The sequence below is a fragment of the Camelus dromedarius genome, chromosome 4 (genome assembly GCF_036321535.1).
Source record: "Camelus dromedarius isolate mCamDro1 chromosome 4, mCamDro1.pat, whole genome shotgun sequence".
NCBI lineage: Eukaryota > Metazoa > Chordata > Mammalia > Artiodactyla > Camelidae > Camelus > Camelus dromedarius.
The window spans coordinates 20,355,331-20,376,071 of NC_087439.1; the positions used below are offsets into that span (position 1 = coordinate 20,355,331).

General features: G+C 40.8%; 1 pseudogene; it reads left to right on the forward strand.

The window, feature by feature from the left end:
• The first annotated feature begins 269 nt into the window (after positions 1-269).
• On the forward strand, positions 270-14,158 carry LOC116152910 (ras-related protein Rab-40C-like; annotated as a pseudogene).
• The last annotated feature ends 6,583 nt before the right edge of the window (positions 14,159-20,741 follow it).

A 20,741-nucleotide genomic window follows, 5' to 3' on the forward strand; every position in this document is an offset into this window, starting at 1 on the left:
GCGTGTCTCCTACTCTGACCCTGACACGTGAGCTCCCTTAATCCCTGGTGATGCTTTTTCTTCTCTATGTTTGTTTTATTCTGAAAATTCAAGGGAGGCTTTCTAAAACTGCTTTTAGTCCCCCGAAGAAGCAAACCAAACAGTAAAAATTAACTCTTGGGCTAACAATTCTCATTACTATTATTACATAATCAGGGATTTGAATCATTAATGCAGGAGACCAGGTATGCATGTGGAAGAAAAGCCTTCCTGGTCATGTGCCCACAGACATGTCAGCAGTAACTAATGTAACTGTAGATGCTAAGAGGAACCTGCCCTCCATTATCGTCATCATTGTCACCACCATCATCATCACCATTGTCACTGTCTTCATCCTTGAAACCTATACTACGTTGTGTGTGGCCCACTACATTGTGCGTGGTCTACCTACCATTCCTAATTCCCAACATCACTCCTTTGAATCCTCTTAGCACTCTGAACTCTCATAATACCTCGTTTTGGTAGTAATTTTAGACTATATTGCCTACTGCCATGCTGAGAACATAACAGAAGTTCAGTAACTTTGTGGAATTAAATTGTTTAACTTCCATCTAAAACAGAAAACAAAGAAACTGAAATGCTGGGGAATGGCATGCAAGGAATTAACTATTACAAAATCATAACCTTGTTTTCATTGATAGGATATTATTGATGAATGTATTTTAAGTAGAACAAAGCTTCCAGAAGTTCTGAGAAGTTAGAGAAAGAAATCAACAACTGACATTTTAACAAGAAATACAGACTCTAGAATAAGACCTGAAAATACCAAAGATTCATCTGGACCTGATTTATGTAATACTTTTCTAATAGTGGGTGATATTCAACAAAAGAAACAGTCTAAATGTCATTCTTTTTCCCTCCACAGCAATATTAATTTTAAAAATCTACCCCTTCTTAATCCTCATTGACGATGTCTTAGTTCTGATCCTCATTATTGTTCATCTGGATAATTCCAACACCTTTATAAGATTTTCCTGGTCTAGCTTTTTTCCCTTCAATCCATAAGAGATGGCTCCCCATTGATCATAACACCAAGCCCTAATTCCTTTTCATGGCAGAGCAGATGCTTCAATTTTGGCCACTAATCTATTTTTTAATTATTATTTTTATTTCTCTCTTAGCATTCTCCTTACATGTGAGTTGTAACCTAGCCACAGAGAACTTCACAAATCTCTAGGAGGGAGTACAGCATGCTTTTCAGCTTTCTACAAAATTTTTCCATGCTGTTTCTACAACCTGAAACGCCCACCACTTTGATCTGACCCTCCTAGGACCAAGATAAAAAATATTATTTCTTCAGTAAGATATTCCTTAAGTTTACATGGTAGAATTGATCTGTCCCCATCATTTACCACGGAACTTGGTCTGTACCCTTATTATAACATTTGTCATGTGCTAGAATTCTTAACTTACCAAAGTTCTCAAGGCTAACAGCTATTCACCTCTGCATCACCAATACCTAGAGAGTCACTGTAAGAGGCTGGGCTGCTGTAACAAACCTCGACATCTCTGTGGATTATTACGATGAGAGCTTAATGTTCACTCATAATAGACCAATGTGATGGGGGAGGGGAGGAGTTTCTGTTTCACACAGTCATTCAGGACCCAAGCTCCTTTTATCTCATGTTGTGACCATCTTCAACATGTGGACAGTAAGTGGAAGACTGCATGTGGCAGACTTCTGTGGGTGAAACCTGTAGGTGACATGCACCATATTAAATCACATTCTATCACCATAACTTGGTCACAGACCCTACCTAACATCAAGGGGCCTGGGAACGGTAATTTAGCTGTGTGCCCAGAGGAAAGAAGAGAAACTTGGATGTTAGCACAGCCTTCTCTGCCACCATGTGCAGTAAAAATGGGTACAAAATGAATACAGTGAAGGACTACTTTTTAATCTGAACCCATTGTGGTGGATTAGAAGGAACAAAGGAAACAGTTTTCAAATAGGAAAGTCCTAGTTTCAGACTACAGCAGTGCAAGCCACTTACTACCTCCATGGCCGCTGAGCTTCAATATCTTCATTGGTAGGTGGGTTTGCTATGGGGATTAACTGAGACAATACACGAAAAGCATCTGACACGTAAGAGGAGCTATTTAATAATTATCCTTTTTCCATTCAAACCAACATTTTTTAGAATCTGCAATGTGCTAGTGCAGTGTACCAAGTATCAGAAAAAGAAAGATCTATTAAAAACATTCCTTACCTTTAGGGAATTCACAGACTAGTTGTAAGGGCATAATTATAGGCAAGAAAATAAGACATTTAAAATACACTGTGATGGCAGGCTCTTCATAACAGACGACATCTAAATACCTAATAAACGTATGAGAAAGGGCTTACGTTGTTGCCAGAAAGATGCAAATTAAAACCATGAGTTGCCATTACATATCAGAATGAGTAAAACCAAAAATACGAGCAATACTAGTGTTGACAAGTATATGGAGCAACTGTGAATGTCTTACTTAGCAGAGTGAGTGTAAATTAGTCCAAATGCATAGAAAAAATGTTTTAAGGTACTTATTAAATCTCAACATACACATACCCCATAACCTAGCAATCTCACTCCTGGGCATATGCCCAACGCAAATGAGTGTTTCTATCTACCATAATGCACAAGAATATTCATAGCATCTTTATCCATAAAAGCCCTAAACTGGAAAGGAACCAAATTGTCTGGGAAGAAGCCTGAGAGAACTTTCTGGAGTGATAGAGATGTTCTATATCTTGGTATAGATTACACAGGTTCTATGTATTTGTCAAAACTGATAGAACTGTACACTTTAGAGTTGTAAATTTCAATGTATGGAAATTATGCCTTAATAACAATGATGATAATAATAAAATAATAAAGTGTATAGCAGGTGCTTCTAAATCAGTAGTTACAAGAGTCTCTTATCTTAACTCAGTTTTTGTTGTTTTTGAGGATGACTCCTGTGTCTTTTAAGATATGCCACCCCCTCTTAGGTACCCACAAGAATTTTATCAATGACACAGCTTATCTCAATAATTCTTTCCACATTGTTAAAATTATTATTATTAAAAAGTCATCCTCAGTTTTAGCTTCTAGACAATCTAGTTCTGGAATGACCACTGTAAGTTCTGCATACTACCTAGACTGTATTTCAAGACTGTACCCAACCATCCCCTCCATTTTGGGTAAGAATCCAGACAGGCATCTTGAATTTTATATATACATATAAAAATTCATTAAAAAATATATATATAAAAATATAAGCTTTCTCACTTTAATGATAAAAAACACCAAGTAGGATGAAAATATTTCATTGCAAATTTGACTTAAAATAAGAGGTAATAAAACCAATGTCCTCAAAGTCCTCTATAGTATTATCTTTTAAAAACTATATTCTATCCCCCAATTATATGGTAATATATGAATATAGCAAAATATTTGTAAATATAATAAAATAGAAGGACAAAATCATCATCCAAATTTCCAATCCCAAAAACAACCACTTTGCATTTGAGATTATCTTCTGCCATACAGACATTCTCTTCTTAAAGCTAGATTTTAAAAATTAGGAAGTAAAGAATAAATGTTGGGAAACATATCAAATTTACTCACAATTCCACCACTCAAATAAGGTGAGCATCACAGACTTGAGGTCATAGAAGAACTGTATATTTCCTTGGTTGTCTGCGTGTTGGGAATAGAAGCATCCTCCCACTTGGCTCTATCTGTAATATAAAACAATTTTTCTTTGATTTTGGCATTAGATTATTTTCTAATCTCCGTTTCTTTATTCTGAGTTTTCACCTTTTGCTGATTCTGTATTTCTTGTTTCATATGTTTATAATCATTTTCATGAGAGCTGGAAGAGGCCACCATGGAGATTGTTAGCCACCTGCCCTTTGAAATCAGAAATCTAATAGTTGTAGGAAGGGGAATCCCAATGAATTAGATAGCGAGTAATATCTAATATCAAACATCACAAGGGTTTCTGTAAAGCCTGAGTTACTAAGGAAACTAGAGATGAATTCTGGAAAGATAAGTCAAAGTAAAAAGACTGCTACAGGCAAAGAAAAACATGGAGAAAACAGTCCTTTTGTTATTTCCCAATAACAGATCTTTGTTGGCCTCCTTGCAGATTCCCGTGTGAGGAAAGAAGATAGATTTGGCATGCCCGTATAATCTCATTAGAATTATTCCCTTTCTACTTGGTGACATTTGCTTCAGATCATTGGCAACTAGGAAAGCAGTGCATAAACTGGCAGGATATGAAAGTGGAGATCCTTGGTGTACTGTTTCCCACTACAGATTAAGGTTCAGATACTCAGGGATTCTCAAACAGAGGAAAAAGGTGTCACCTATGGGAAAAATAACATGAGCTTAATCCCAATAATGTAATTTCATTTGGTATAGAAATACTATTCTTCATTTACAAGAGAGAAGCTTTGAAAATAATTTACTTGACTTCTGTAGCTCTAAGTGAAATTTCCTCATGGAGAGACTTGCAGGTTGGTTGCTGCTCTAAATGTGCCACTTTTACAGAATCATCAATGGTGTCCTTCTTGGAGAAGAGGATCAATCTAATCAGAAATGGAATTCCAACCCTCTAAATAGTCTGAAGGGCCCCTGAAAAGTTCAACTTTGTGAAACCTGACAGAACTCACAGAAAACAGAAAAATGCTTGAATTTCCAGATAAAATGGAAACAATGTGGAAGTAGACAACTGTATACTTGGGAGATTAAGACTACCTAGCAACAGTGCACTGGACAAAATGCCCCCTCTCATACTCATCTAGCCTAACCATGATTAAATCTGATTTTTTTTTTGCCTACTCCCTATCTGCCTCCTAGCAACTGAGCAGTTGAACATGGCTGGAGGAAGAAACACACACAATTTTCATTTTTAGACCATAAACCTGAAGTTGTCGCACTGTCAGGGTATCCTCACAATAACAGCTAACACTTCACTGTGTCAGACTATTTTAATCCCCTAAACAAATCTATGATGTAAGTATTATTATTACCTTAATTTTACAGATCAGGAAACTGAGGCACTTAGCTGCTAAGTAAGTTACCCAAGGCCACAATCATAGGTGACACAGCCAAGACTGGATTCCAGACAGTCTGGCTCTAAGATCTTTGCAGAGTAACCAGAACATAAGGCTGCTTCTACCACCTTATCTCATTTTCCCAGTAAACTTGTCTTTCTACTATTAGAGACCATTACTTACAGTCTCCTAAAATCTACAGAAATCACTCCTCTTTCTTCATTCTTAATTGATGGCCTTGCCCTCATCTTTCCAATACCAAATCTCCCAGCCTCCATGAATCAGTAACCACATACCCAGCTTTCTTTCCTGATACACTGGATAAAACATCCTCACTCAGATAGGGCTGTTAAAACTAGTCCCTCCAAAAGTGCACTGATTTCCATCCCCTCTGGTCTGCTCAGGAATTTGACTTTTAGACTAATGGACTCTATTGCTTTGTTCCTATTGGCTTATGTGGTCGGGGCAGTGATGGCCACTGAAGATTTCATTAGCTCTTCTACATTTTCCACCTCCTCTGTGGTTTGGCAGGTCATGTGTTTACTTCTGACCATTAAATGTGCATCAGTTCAGGCTCAGAGAATGAAAATCGGCTTCACTCTTTTCCACTCTTTCTCTTCTACTGTAGCAATTGAAGAGTCTGCATACTTCAGATTATGCAGATATAAGGCAATGGAGTCTAAGTTAGATAATGACCCCCAGAAACTGTGGGTAGCAGAGCCTCCAGCTGACTCTTCTAGAACATGTAGCATGAGGGAGAAATAAACCTTTGATGTAGTAAACCACTGGGATTTGGGGCCAAATTGGTTACTGCAGCATAATCTAGCCTATCTTGACTATAGAGAATACAAATATATTGTTTAAAAAAAAAAAAAACCTCTTCATCCTACCTCCCTTTCCAGCTACTGTCAATTTATTTTGCTATTTTTAGGAGAGAAAAATCATTGAATGGATCATCTACATTCAGTCTCCATTCACTTAGCTTCCGTTTTCTTTTTAACTTTGTAACAGGCTTTTTTCCTCACCAATCACTCATCAATGTCACCAACACATTTATCTCACTAAATCCATCAGTAAGTTCAATGTCTTTATCTTAACGCTACCATTCAGTGAGATTTCAAATACATAACTTCTTCACTTTAGCCTCCATAAAGTTTATTTATTTCACAGATGGCTTCTCTTCAGTTTTAGTTGCCAGGTTCTCTTCCTCTATCGTTTCCCGAATACTGTCCTTCTCCCATTCTTTGTCATTGGCCCTGTTCTCTCTCTACTTCCCTTAGTGATCTTCCAATCCCTTTATCTTGTGTAGTATCTACATGCTGATGATACCCCATTTGGATTCCCCATCCAGACCTCTGATTCCAGACTCATCCATACTACTAGTTAGTAGTAATAGTAGTAGTTTAGAGGTATCTAAAACATAAGATACTCAAATCAAAACTGTTTATTCTCAACCCCCCAAAAGTGTGCTTTTTCACCATCTTCCTCATTGCAACCATCAACATTCATTCACTTGCTAAAGCTCCATCTGTACACAGGAGAAGGTTGTGCACTGCACAATTCTAGATGACTCCATTCTTCCCATTATTTCATCTCTCTCTCTCACCTCATCTAATCCAAGATAAAGCTCTGTTGGATTGACTCTCAAAATATATCTAAGTCCCATTACTTCTGTTCACTTCTCTAAGCATCAGATCCTCTGAGATGCCATCTCCTTCATGGACTTTAGATATTGACTCACAACTGGTCTCCTTGTGTCTACCGTTGCAACACTATGGTTTCTTCTCTACACTGTCATCAGAGAACTCTTTAAAACCACACATCAGATTCTGTAGCTTTCCCTGCAGTACTCATCCCCTGCCTCTCATCACACTTAGAATAACAGCCCAGCTCCTTACCATGGACTCTCTTGGCATATATAACTTGACCTCTGCTACTTCCAGCCTTAACTCCTACTTGCTTCCTCCCCACACTCTCCATTCCAGTCACACTTGGGCCTCCTTGGGCATTTTATAGCCGTGCAAGCTCGTTTCTGCTTTGAGAACTTTACAACCAATATTCCCTCTCTACTGAATGCTGTTTTGTCAGATCTTCACATAGCTTGTCCTCACATATCTTCAGATCTGCACTCAAATATTACCTCCTCAGAAAACCCTACCCTGAAATCCACTCTAAAATAGTCTTTCCATTTCCTATGTTCTTTCCCCTTTAACTTCTTGGCAAAATTTGCCACAGTCTGAAAGTATATCCTTGTATATACTTGTTTGTTTAACTATTGAGTTTCTGTCTCTCCTACTGTAACTTAAGTGCAGGAAATTGGTCTCATTTGTCACTGGATTTCCAACGCTCAGAATAGAGCCAGGCAGCTGGTAGGTGCCCCATGCAGGGCCATATGCATGAACAAATTAATAGGTCACACACATCTAATTTTGTATATGGTTCCATTAGAATTCTATCATTCTTCTTTAGATTTTAATTCCCAAAGAAAGGGAAAGACTCACTGAAGCAGAAAATCTCCCTGACGTAGAAAAGATCAGGAATGATCCCTCGCTGAACAAAGGCCAATTCTACAACTAGTTGACAAATTGGCTGAGTTTTCATCAATTCATTTTTTAAAGTCACCTCCTGAATGCGTAGGCTTTTGCAGTCACTGGATCAGCCATGCAGTCAATCCAATTCAGTCTCAGAAGAAGGAAATAGATTGAGTGTTTTTAAACATATATATTTTATTCTCCCAACATGAGCAGTCAATACTTTGGATAATTTCCAATACAGAAACCATAACTTTATGAAAATCTGTGTAGGTGTTCACCTTGCTGCATTCACTTCGGCTGCATGATTTCCTTTTCACATTTAAGTACTTACGAATCACTTGCCCTTGTTACTAGAGAAACTCATGTTGGGTAAATTGATTAGAATCTTTTCTAATCCTCATGTTTCCTGAATTCATACTAACAGAAAGGAGAGAGACCAACAGCCTCATCTACAGTCATTCCAAATAAAGCCCGGTCTTCATCTTCACACTTGAGCACTAAGTTTAAGAGCAAAACTCATGACAGAGCAGAGAAGAGGCGCACATTTAAGCAGTTAAGCTTCAGGCAGATTGATCCGAACTAAATGCTTTGTAATCTGTCTTTAAACAAAAGCTTTAGCTTCTGTAATCCTCCTCTTTATCTATCCCTATGAAGCCTCCTGAGGTTGAACCTGCTGCTCATGTCATTTTTAAAAACAGCCTAGATCTCTGCCTACAAATTGCTTTCCAAGGGTGATGGCAGCAGTGTTTACTTTGCTCAAGAGTCATGAGTCATGTTTCCCTCCTTTGGAGACACCTGCCCAAGCAAAGCCCGAGCATCCTTTGCTTGTATTCTCACTGCACAGACATCCTGTTACTGAGCATCCATCCAGCCAAGGGCCCTGGCTCATTAAAGCATGGCTGAGAGACTATTGTGTCTGTCTGCACCTTCTGTTCTTGAAATCCCAAGGAAAGCTTCCATTTGTTGTGTAAATACAAACTGTGCCACATTGTACTCTGGCTCCACCCAAAGTCTCATGTCTTTGATAGGGTCCTTCAGCACCTATGAACTTCCACTGCCTTTCCTTAGGAGGGAAACAGCAAGGAAGCTCAGGGTCCATGGCAGACTGATGCCCTAATGAAGCAGTCTAGCCAGGATGGAAATGGCTCACACTGGCCATTGTGTGGTCATTGTCACTTTGCAGCAGGCATTTTTAATAATGCTGATGAAAGCTTGCATAAAGAGACAACAAAAAGCTGCACTTCAAATAAATGCTAAAAAATAAAAATTTATCACTGTGCAGACACATCAGTGAGAGCATACAACTTTTGCTGCACCTATTATAGTGGGGCCATGTGTTCACATTTGAGTGTGTGTGTGTGTTCACTCCTCTGCAAGAGAGCAGCTGTCCTACTTTTCCACAAATCCAAGTTCTAGCTACTTGCAGAAGAGAAACAACCTCTGGATAAGTTGTCATAAGATAAAGCAAGTCACAGGTCCCACTCACACACAAGGGAAGGGATTATACAAGAGCATAAATACGAGGAGGCAGGAGGCATGGTAGGTGAACCCACCTTAGAATCTGTCCTATATAATAGGTAAAGAAGGAAAAAATATTGGAAAGGGGCTAAAGGAGCATTCAGGGGCAAACAATACTCTTTAAGAGGAGTAAGGCAGAGATGGAAATAATAACGTGACCAGCCCAGGAAGATGAACATTTGACACATTTCTAAACTCATATTTTAAAAATGTTTATTCCATGTTTATAGAAAGAAGAAATGAAGAGCTGTGAGGAAAGGAAAGAGATAAAAGAATATTGAAGACAACAGTCTAGTTTGGAAACTCATTCATTAAAATAAACTCCTGCACTTAACTGCCAGCACCTTCTTTAGAATGTGGTCTAGTGATCATCGATAGTTATTCAGTTATGCCCTTCCTGGCCTCATCATCCCAAAGCAGCCTATAACATAATTTCTTTTAATTACAAACGATACTCATCCTAAGGCAAGTTTTTAAAATTCACTTTCCTCTAACTCTTTCCATTCCCAATGATATTATAGCAGAGTCTAACTCCCTAGTGAAAATCTGTACTCTGAACTGAGCTATGCTTTTACACGTACATAACAGAGTCTTTAAACTTGATAATGCAAAGAATTAGGATGGTCAGTAGCTTTGACTACTACTAGATTTTTGCAAACACTACCTGGAATGGTTTCTAACAACATAGGCATCTCTAACGCCTTGATTTAGGTTTCTGGAAACCTCATTTTCATAGAATTCAGGGTTCGGGAATTTACTATCCTTCAGGGAAGTTAGGGGGGTGCATTAACATTGTAAGTGAAACTACAGAAGTGCTTATAAATATCTTCATATTCTTGACTCCCATTTGTACTACCTCCCTGGCCTCTGAAGGCACTGAATTGTAACCCCAAGTTTCGTATCTCATTTAATTGTCAATGCTTTCTCTCCTTTCGGAGAGACCCCTGAGGAAAAAAAAAAAAGCCTCTTAGCCAAAACTCTGTGTTTCATTTTTGATTTCTAACCCCCAGTGTTTCCCTTATTTCTAGGAATCACCAAAATAATTAGTTCAAAACTCACAGAAATTAAAATATTCATTCCTCCCAAAAAGCTATCTAAGGAAACCTTCACAAACTAAATCAGAATTGAAAGTAAAGGTATTTGTGGTGGAGGAACTCCTATACTCCCAAACCAGCCCTACCTTCTACCTTCTCAACAAGGAGGCACTAGTTTAGGTCAGGCCCTCTCCTCACAGCCCAGTCTGGGGCCATTCTCAAGTCTGACTATTCTCACATTAGTCTCATGCTGGACTGCCATCTTTACTCCTCCCATGTATCAACATCTGGGTTCATCTCCAGTCCCTTCTCCCTTCGTCTGCTCCAGTAGTTCTCAACCCTGACTGCATAACAGAATCTCCTGGGAGATTTAAAGGGGGGGGGGGCCAATGTCTAGATCCCAAGCATGCTTATTTAATTGGTCTAAGATGGACCCTGGGCATTGGAATGTTTAAAGAGGTCCCCAGGTGATTCTAATGTGCAGCAAGATTTTACTTAATTCCATTCAACTCGAATCACCACATTCCACTTTGTAATTTAATTGCACTTCCCATATTTCTGTTTAAATGTCTCAGCTTACAATGAAAAAAAGCCTATTGTTCCTTCAATTGTAGATCTTTCTTTGCCTATCTAGTTGAGAAGTCCTTTTCATCTTTAAAATATAAAACAGACTCTGGTTGTCTTGAGCTTATAATACAAGAAAGGAGGAAGAGTGTCACTGGGGCATGGGGTTGAGAGCATCCCTAACTCTTTAACATCACTATGTGCAAAGAATATCAAAGCCTTGGTTTCTGGCAGAATAGGAGTTAACTATGTGGTGGGATTCGAGGGGTTCTTGGCAGAGCTTTTGATTTAAACATCTGTTTTACTGTGGGTGCCACATTAACCAAACTCCTGCCATTAGAGATTCACTTATGTGGATGAAGCTTTCACCTCTTTAGGAGTTCTTCATTAGTCATACATAATCCGAGAAGGATTTCCGTGTGAAAAAGCTCACTGGGTCACTGTTATTTGTGACAAGAGGAGGCACATAGTTACCTTCCGTAATAGCCTTCAGCCTGCTTCCTTCTCTAGGCTGTACTCTCCATAGAGGCAGGACTGTGCCTCTGTTAACTCTTACTTCCCAGCACCAAGCTCAGTGTCTGGCACAAGGCATAGTCACAGCAATATTTTTTGAATGGATGAATGAATGATTGATGAATAAAAGACTAAAAGAATAAACACACTTGAGTAAAGTAGTGGCCATAATTAGTCATAAATCCTGAAAGAAGAAAAAGAAAAAAAAAATATTGAATCCTTGGAGGAAAAACATTACCATGTCATCGTTTCCCTGGAGGTCTGAGGCTTTGCTCATGTCACAGAGAAAGTGCATTAAGGACAACTCACTAATGGTTCCGTTTTGAGGTTGCTGACCTTTTACTGGGATTTCCTCATCTCTCTCCTTCAATAACGTTAATAATAAGAACTATCAGAGCTACCATTTATTGAGCTTTAACTGAGAACCAGACACTGTACTAATTGTTTAGGTATTTTTTTGATCCTCCCAGTAACTCTGTGAGGCAGGTATTTTTATTACTAACTTGCAGATGAGGAAACATAAGCTTACAGAGGATATGTAAATTGTGACAATCAAAAGGCAGACATGGGATCTGAGCCCATCAGTCTGTCTGATGCCATGTGGCTTCCTTGGCTCCTGGTGCTCCTCCTTCCATCTGTTCTTCCCCACTCCAGCACATACTCGCCTTTGTTCTCTTGCACATGGCCACACACAAACATTGGGGATGAGGCTGCAGTTTACCTGGTCTCAATGTATGGTGGCATGGAGAGGTCTGAGTTAAGAGGACAAAGGCAATACCCCAACCAGACGGAGCAACACAGCTTCTGGAATTAAACATAAAACGTGCAAAGTGTCTCAGCTGCCAAAATGCAGAGGTCTTAAGATATTTTGTTCCTCGAGGAAACAAAATTATACTTCATATCAAACTTGGAAAGAGACTTCCTACCTTGAAAAGGAGACATTTACAATCTAAAGGTAAAAATTAGCCCCTATGTCATATAAAATGCAGAAGAATCATATGACAGTCCTTACAGAGGCCTCTGATAACAAAGTGCAATTTAGTAACTAATTCAGATGGTAGGATGTGGGTGGTCTCGTGTGGTAGCACTTGCTGAGGAAAGGCAAAAGCAGAAGTAAGTCTCTGGGAACAAAGGTTGCTTGAAAGTCCATGGAAAAAGTGGGAGTATGAGGATCCAAATATTTAGACTATAGAGTACACACTTTAAATATGATCATCTCTAAATGTCACTTTGTACAATTAGATTTCTTAAAGGGCTGTCTCTCAGATAAAGATTCTATTCTCTGCTCAGTGAGTGGAGGTGGGGGGATGGGCAGCTATCCTGGAGCCCAGATTCTGGATATTTTCTGAAGTTCTGCACACCATGTAAGTACCTTCTCTCATGGTATAAATTTTTCGACCAATATTTGTACAGAGATGGGAAGACAAGGCCCCTCCTTGGGATGAGGCCCTGCATTCCAAGACAGAGGAAGTATTTCATCTTAGAGAGTATTTGGGAGAGAGAACACATTTCACTTGACTGAGGAGGGCAAAAGTTAGTCTGGAAAATTTTCAGAAGTAGTCTTCTACCTATCTTTCTGCTCTCTCTGTTGACCATCCTTACTCTCACTCTGGTGTCCATACAGGTGGAGTCATACCGGTCTGGGTCATACCAGACCCAGTGGCAGTGGGAAAGTAAATTCTGGAGGATCTGGAAGCAGCAATTAGATGCTCCAACTCACTGCAGGTGTCATTTCTGCAAACCACTTATTGGCCAGAACAAGCTATGTGACCCCACAAACCTACAAGAAGGCAGGGAAGCCAATCCTACCGGGTATCCAAAGGCACAGGGAGCAGTGAGTTCAGTGGGTGGCACTATGACTACCACTGCAGTGCCCAGATAGGGTTTATATTTGTAGAATATCATCTTGGCTATTATGTGGAGAATAAACTGCGGTAGCAAGAACGGAAGCAAGGCTGTTTCAGTTATTCATGAAACAAGTGTTAGTGGTCTGGAGGTAGTTAGCAGAGGTTGGAACCTGGAACCTCAGACGGGGATGAGGCTGGTGGCACCCCCTCCAAATTCCATTTGAGGACTCCGGGCCAAAGGCCCGCGGCCGCGTTCCCCGCCCCCACCTCTGTGCCCACGCTATTACCTGCTCAAGTTCCTGCGGGCCGGCGACAGCGGCAGGACCAAAGGGACATCTTGGAGAGCCTACAAGACGGGGTGGCTGAGTCCCTGTGAGCCTACAGCAACTGGACAGGCTACGAGACGACCACCATCTTGAGGGAGGTCGGCAGGTCAAACCGGAGCTCTGGAAGGTATCAGGCAGGTTCTACATTGTCTTCAAGTCCCACTCCAGGGTCGCGCAGGGGATCCTCCTGGTGTCCGTGCGACTTCACAAACCCCTGGTCGTTTGACGTCACCAAGCGTGCACCCCGGGCCCCCCGGGGCCCGGCTGGGCGTTCGCTACTCCAGGCCCTCCAGAGGCACGTCCAGACGGAGCAGCTGCGCGCCTGCGCACAGAAGCACGCACACGCACGCCCTCAGAGGCCCGAGGTCTGTGGACCCTCAGTGCCGAGTCTCTCACGGAGCTGTCCCTCACTGCGCTCGCACAGCTTGGCTTGGAGAAGCCCTGGAGGCCCAACCGGCCATCGCCTCCTGCACCCCTGTGCACCTCATCGACGAGCTCCCGCGGCCCGCCACCGTGAAGAGCCACCTCAAGTCCTTCTCCATGGCCGACGGCGTTCATGACGCACGGGCGCTCCTGCTTGCTGGCCAGTGGGACCCGAGGCGGCGGCAGCAAGGGCAGCAGCCTCCAGAGGTCTGAGTCCATCCGCCGCTCCCCAGCCCCTAGCCCGCCCTACCCTCCGGCCTTCCCTCAACAACCTCCACCTCACCAGACTGGCTTCCAGAGGGTTCCCGCTCGGGGACTGCTCTTGGCCCAGAGCTGATAACGCCTTGTGCAGGGAAAACTTGGGCCACACAGCCCCTTTTGGGAAGCATGGGGACACACTTTGGTGGTCTCAGCCAGAGTGATGTCCATAGAAGGACAGAGGGCTGCGCTGGGGTGCTGCGGGGGTCTTGGCTGGGCAAGTCCTGCCCCACCCCCACCCACACAGCTTGAGAAGCGGTCAGGGGGCGCTCTGCCAGGCCCGAACCCGGCCTCCAGGGGCTACCCCTGGGGACCTGGGAGACCTGGCTCTCTTTTTATTTACAATAGAAGACTTTTTGCCCGTCTTGTGCACTTCTAGAGGGCTGGCAGGGAAACCTCCATACAGCCAAGTGGTGAGCCCACATCAGTTTTGGCGACGAACTTGGGACTTTCAGAGAGGGAGGGAATGTGCCTTCAAAGCTCCAATTTTTCTTTCAATTCACGTATGCTTCACGTAGGGGGTGTGGGGGCTGTGCAGGGGCCAATGGGGACACACGAAGGAGGCGAACCCCTTAGAAGTTTTGGAGTAATCTAGGACCCCCAGCTACTTGTGCTGGTCTTTCTGAGCACCGTGGCTTTTTTGTTTTGGTTTGTTTTCATTGGTATCTCACTTTAAGCTTGAGCAAACACAACTTTGGTACTGGATTGGGAAAGAAAAGTTTCAAAAGTGACTGGTGAGTTTTGGCCTGAACACCTGGTTGAATTAAGCCGTTTATTGCTAGGCAGAATGTTAATTGTAAGAGTTGAGTTAGAGATGGTGGTGAGAAACAAGAGGTTTCCTTTTCTTTTTTGACGTGTTTATTTTCAATGCCTAGGTTTATGGAACTGAAGTCCAGGGGGAAGGTTTAGGAGTCACCATCTTCAAGATGCTATGTATATCCGAGATCATCATGAGATCGTCTAAGAAGTGACTTTTGCAGTGAAGATAGGAGGTCAAAGGACTGAATCCTTGAGTAATGTGAGTAGAAGGTGTATTTTATTATTTTTTTTTAATATTGGAGACTAACAATGCATTTATATTATGTTGGGAAATTGGTGACGCTGGGAAGATGTGGAGTAACTGCAGGAGCAAATTCCCTGAGAGGGACAGAGGAATTAGGACCCAATGAATGCAGACTCACTCTGGAAAGTATAACGTGATAATTCAGGGAAGTTCTGTTAGTAGGAGTAAACTATGTCCTCTAGAAAGGAAAAAACTCAGTTCTGACTTTAAATTGTCAATGATAAACTCTGAGTTAAAAAAAAAAACTGAAAGTTCATTAAAAAATCTGAGAGATGATTTGAGACAACCCTAAGCTTTCTACAGCTTGAGGTACGGCATCAACACAGTATAACTTAGATCAGGAGTGACCCTAAAACCACACCAAAAGAATGCAAACTTCCTTGTTAATGCTAGGATTCTCCTGCTCGATTCAAATTAAAAACTCTCCCAAGACCTCCTTCAGTTACAAAACAAAGAAATATGTTCTCTTCAATATGAGTAATTATATGTATCATATTCTGTATTGTATTATAGTGTGAAGATGATCAGCTTGTCCCTTGGAAATTTATAGTAACCATGATTTAGTTGTGTACTCTTGGGTTTTGGACGTAGCCCCTCCGTTCCTGGGCCGTTTCTCTCCTCCCACATAGCTACAAGTCTATATAAATGGGATTATACTCACCCCCTACACCCCATTTCACTCTCTACCCTGCCACCCTATGATATCAACCTTTGCTACTTCTGAAAATGTTATTATTCCAGTGTCCATAATGACCATAGTATTAATCTGGTAAGGCTTTCAGAATAAAATGTTACAGACTCAGTGGCTCAAACAACAGAAATTTATTTCTCACAGTTCTGGAGGCTGGAAGTCCGAGATCAAAGTGTTGTTGGGGTTGGTTCCTCCTGAGGCCTCTCTCCTTGGACTGCAGATGGCCGTCTTCTCTCTGTGTCCTCACATGGCTTTTCCTCGGTAAGGGTGCAGCCCTGGTGTTTTTCTCTCTTTTTGTAGGGACATCAGTCCTATTGAATTAGGCGCCCCCTCTTGTGAACTTATTTAACTGCACTTACCTCTGTAACAGTCCTCTCTCCAAATACAGTCATGTTAGGGCTTCAACATAGGAATTTTAGGGGCACATCGTTTTGTCACAACTATTTTTCTAATAAATTTGACGGCAGCTCTGGCTTTACTTGAATAGTGTGGTTTACTTCATAATTTTGACAATTCCGTCCTTGAAAAATTTTTCCTTAATCCCCCCTTCAGTTTCCATGACAGTGCTTTTTCTTGTTTCTGCCTATTTCATTTATCTTATTGGAAACCCTACTCGATTTCCATCCAAATTTCTCTTCCTATACCTTCCCCTAATTGTTACTCATCTCTTGGCTTCATCCTGGGCCCTCTTATTACCTCACTTAGAATGAGTTCACTAAGGGATTTTAATCATGACATAGCTCAAACATGATATGCTTACTACTGAGACACACTTTTACAGCTCTAGTCCAGACCTCTCTCTTGAGCCTAGAAGTATATGTGCTCACTTTCTGTTGAACATCCTAGAATTTATTGAACATATCTGACCAGGATAGATGCATGAGCTCAAAAAAGCACTAGGCTCCATACATATTTGTAGAGTTCATTCAGTTCACGTATTCATTCATTCAAAAATATTTGTGGATCACCTACTAAATAGCAGGCATTGTTGTAGGTGCTTGGAGTACATCAGTGAGCAAAAGAGACCAAGGTCCTTGTCCGTAGAGAGATTCCATCATGACAGATTACAGGCAGTGATCAATAAACATGCTACATAAGTACATTATACAGTATGATGGATGATGTTAAGTACACAGATTACAGAAAAAGTAGACCAGGGTAAGAGGGATCAGGGATGGGTCAAGGAGCAAGTTAAAGGATTAAATTAGATGGTCAGGGGAACCTCAATGAGAAAGGGGGACTTAAACAAAGGTTTGAAGGAGGTGAGTGAATAAATAGCTATACCACAGGCATCTCAAATGTGAAATGTCCAAAATCTCCCTTCAACAATCTCTTCCCTAGAATTCCCAATGTGGTTGCCATTCATTCCTCTACTAGAGTGATCATGTTAATTTATCTGTCAAACTGGGACACACCAGAGAATAAAAGGATGATCCTACAGGCATTAACCAGCACATCTCCAGATATACTTGGATCTATTGATGTGTGGGTGCCTAGCTGTCACCCTGGGCAGAAAACTTTCAATCATTCATGCCTCCTCCCACTCCCTCATCCCTCTCTTCCCCTGTACCTTCTCCCAATGGGTCACAAGTCCTTTCAATATAACCTCCAGAATACATCTTCTCCATCTCTAATACTGCTGTTTTAATTCCAGGTATCTCAGGTTTTCTGACTGGATAGACACATGAGCTCAGAAATGTTCTAATTCTCAGTCTGTTCCTCCTCAAATACCTTCTCTACATCTCAGACAGAATCTTAAACACTCAAATCTGATCCTGACACTCTCATTTAAAAAACTGAGATTTGCAAATATTAACTACTATATATAAAAATAAACAACAGATTTCTTCTGTATAGCTCAGGAAACTATATTTAATATTTTGTAATCTTTAATGAAAATGAATGTATGTATGTATATGTATGACTGGGACATTAGGCTGTACATCAGAAACTGATGCATTGTAACTGACTGTACTTAAATTAAAAAAAAAATGGGGAGTGAAGGGTTTGTGGTAGAGAGCACATACAGAGGCTGATGAGATCAGGCCCCTGCTAGTCCCAGACACCCTCCCTACCCATCTCCTATGCATGACTTGCGTGTATGCCAACCCTACCTGTAAGTGCCTGTTACAAACTAGCCCTGCCAAATGCCTTCCCTGAAAGGTAAGAACACAGCATAATCAGCCAATTTATCTTTGAAATCCACTATTTCTGTAATTTCAACTCTAAAACTCAGTGCCTCACAAAGATTAAATACCTATTATTGTCCTTAAGATGTGGGAAATTAAAAATATATCAGATCTCTCTGTATTTCCTATTTCAGCCCAAGTGAATCCAATTAGGTTTCACTGCAAACTATAAAATACTGTAGGCCTGTTTCCTCTTTAAATTGATTATAAATGTTGATGCTCTTAAGTATAAGTGCAAATTAATCTAGGGAATTCCATGAAATTTTATTTCTTAATTAAGCAATTTAAACTAAATGACTTGAATGACGACCCTGGCTCCTAAGATTGTTGAAGGTCAGACAAATGTAATCAGATGTACCACAGTGATTTTTCACTTGGCATAGACCTTTTTGTCTAACCCATTTCACTGCTTTGGACTTGATGGAGAGGTTGGCAGTCTTGAGCCTGGTGATGTCTAAAGACTGGGACCAGGATTATGGGAGGCAACACTAGGTGATGATACTCAAGCGAATTGGAGGAGTTTCTGGAAAAGAGAAATGTGGTTTCTATTAAACTGAGAAAGGAACTGGGGCGTTAGACTGTCCAGAAATTAAACTCTGCTGATATACATCTGGCAGTGCTCCAGTGCGTGCAGTCCATTTGGTCGGCCAGATGGACTAGTCCTGGCAGCTTTTCAGTCTCATGCACTTCAGCCCTGGGAAGGAAAAAAATCCCCAAACAAAAATGTAGATAGAGAAGACGCCAGCATTGTGGCTAAACATTGGGGAAGACACGTGCTCTTGTAGATGAGGTTTCCACAACATCGTCTGTGCACTGCAGACATCCCAACTGCTACCTTGTTTTTCCCCTTGATTTTTAATAGCTTATTTATCATGGGTGAAGGATGAGATTCCTTATCTGAGGCTCCATGCTTTTGGCAGAAAACCTTTGTAATGCTCAGTTACTCTCTCCTGGAGGAAAGAAGGCAATCTGTAGCCTCTTTCTGAGAAAATATATTAAGTAGTACCAGTAAGGAACACTGATAAGAATCTAAACTGAAAAAGATCATTTGAAAATGCAAACTTCTATATCATGGACTATCAGAGGAACTCAGGCTAAACGGATGGACTCACCAGAGATTATTTTTTTCTCATTTAGAAGACTTACCCTTTCCTCACTTTCTAAAACTATGAGTCTACTTTAGGTTTCCCATTAGCTTGAATGAGAATTATCTTCTGTCAATCAAACTATGCATCTGAGTCGAAGTTCATTGATCACCCGTCAGCTGAACTGCCATGACTACTCAATAACCATGGCCCATTTCCTCCTCCTGAAGTCAAATGCTTAGAGGAGGGCATGACATCCACTGAGCAGTCTAGGCATGTATCCTCCTTCCCTGCCCAGAGTTTGCTGAGGCAGGAATAAAGAGATAGAAATCCATTCTAAGTAGCCATCCTAATTGTATGCATTTTGTAACTTTGGACTTCTGAAATTACTCTAAATAAATATTTTAACTCACTAATCAGTAGGCCACTTGGGGGAGTTGGAGGGTGTGAAGTAAATGAAAAATAATGTTAATGTCTTTTACTTATTGAACTTTTTATCAAATACTTTTTTTTTTGTCTTTAGGTATATAGATTCAGCCAAAACTTAAAATACAGTCCTTCCTTCCCTCTCTCGTTCCCTCTCTTCCTTCTAGCAAAGATTTGCTTAGCTCTTACTCTATGCCAAGTACCACACTGAGAGATTTGTGTGAATTATCAATAAAATGAAGCAATTTTGGTGAATTCCAGGTTTATAGACAAACTGCCTATATTAACCATTAGCTAATTTTCAGGTTTACTCCATTGTTTGCATCTTGACAAGATGTCAAGTTCAGATCAAATATCACAAATATCACAATTTTAGATTTTGATTTTAGAGAAATTTTTGTGTGTGTGGTATTTGGGTGTTTTTGCAGTGTTCTGGGATGTTTGGACGACTTGATTTCTTAGCCCAATCTCAACTCTTCAGGTATATTGGAAATTTTCTTTCTTTACTTCAGGTGAACATAGTATGATTTTCTGTCCATTTATACCAGCTTCTTTTCAGAATCAATCCATTACTTCGTGTTTTTCTTTCACTTCTGCATCCGGTCCTTTGCCATCATTGGCTTAAGCTCCTGATAAAATCCTCAAAATCAAGGCATGCTAGTCTTTTGGGCGGGTCTTTACTTTAAATTTGTTTTCCACCATGGTGTGAGGGTTTTATGTTTCTTATATTGCTTTCTTTTACTGTCTTAGAGAAACAAGCCCAGAGTGCTAGAACAGGAATTCTTTAGGTCCTAGCCTTGGTAGATATGTTTTAGCAGATGCTTTCAGAGAAATGAGGATGCTTGCTACCATCAAGCCCTCACCCCATTTGCAAAGCAGGCCTTGTTTGACCTTATCCCACTGTCTGGTACTTTTCTTTCTCAAAGGCTTTGTCCTGTTCTGCACCTTTTTGTTGGCCAAAGCAAGAGCCAATTTAAAAAGTCAAGTATATGGTCTAAAGCACTTTGACAAATATATACACTTGTGTTACAACCACCACCACAACCAAGATGTAGAACATTGTCATCACCCCAGAGAGCTTCCCATGTCTCTTAAGGTCAAGCCCCCACCTACTCCATATCCTGACCTCAGGCAACCGTTGATCTGCTCTGCCTGTAGATTAGTTTGTCTATAAAGCTACAGCTCTAGAGTATTACACAAACTGAATC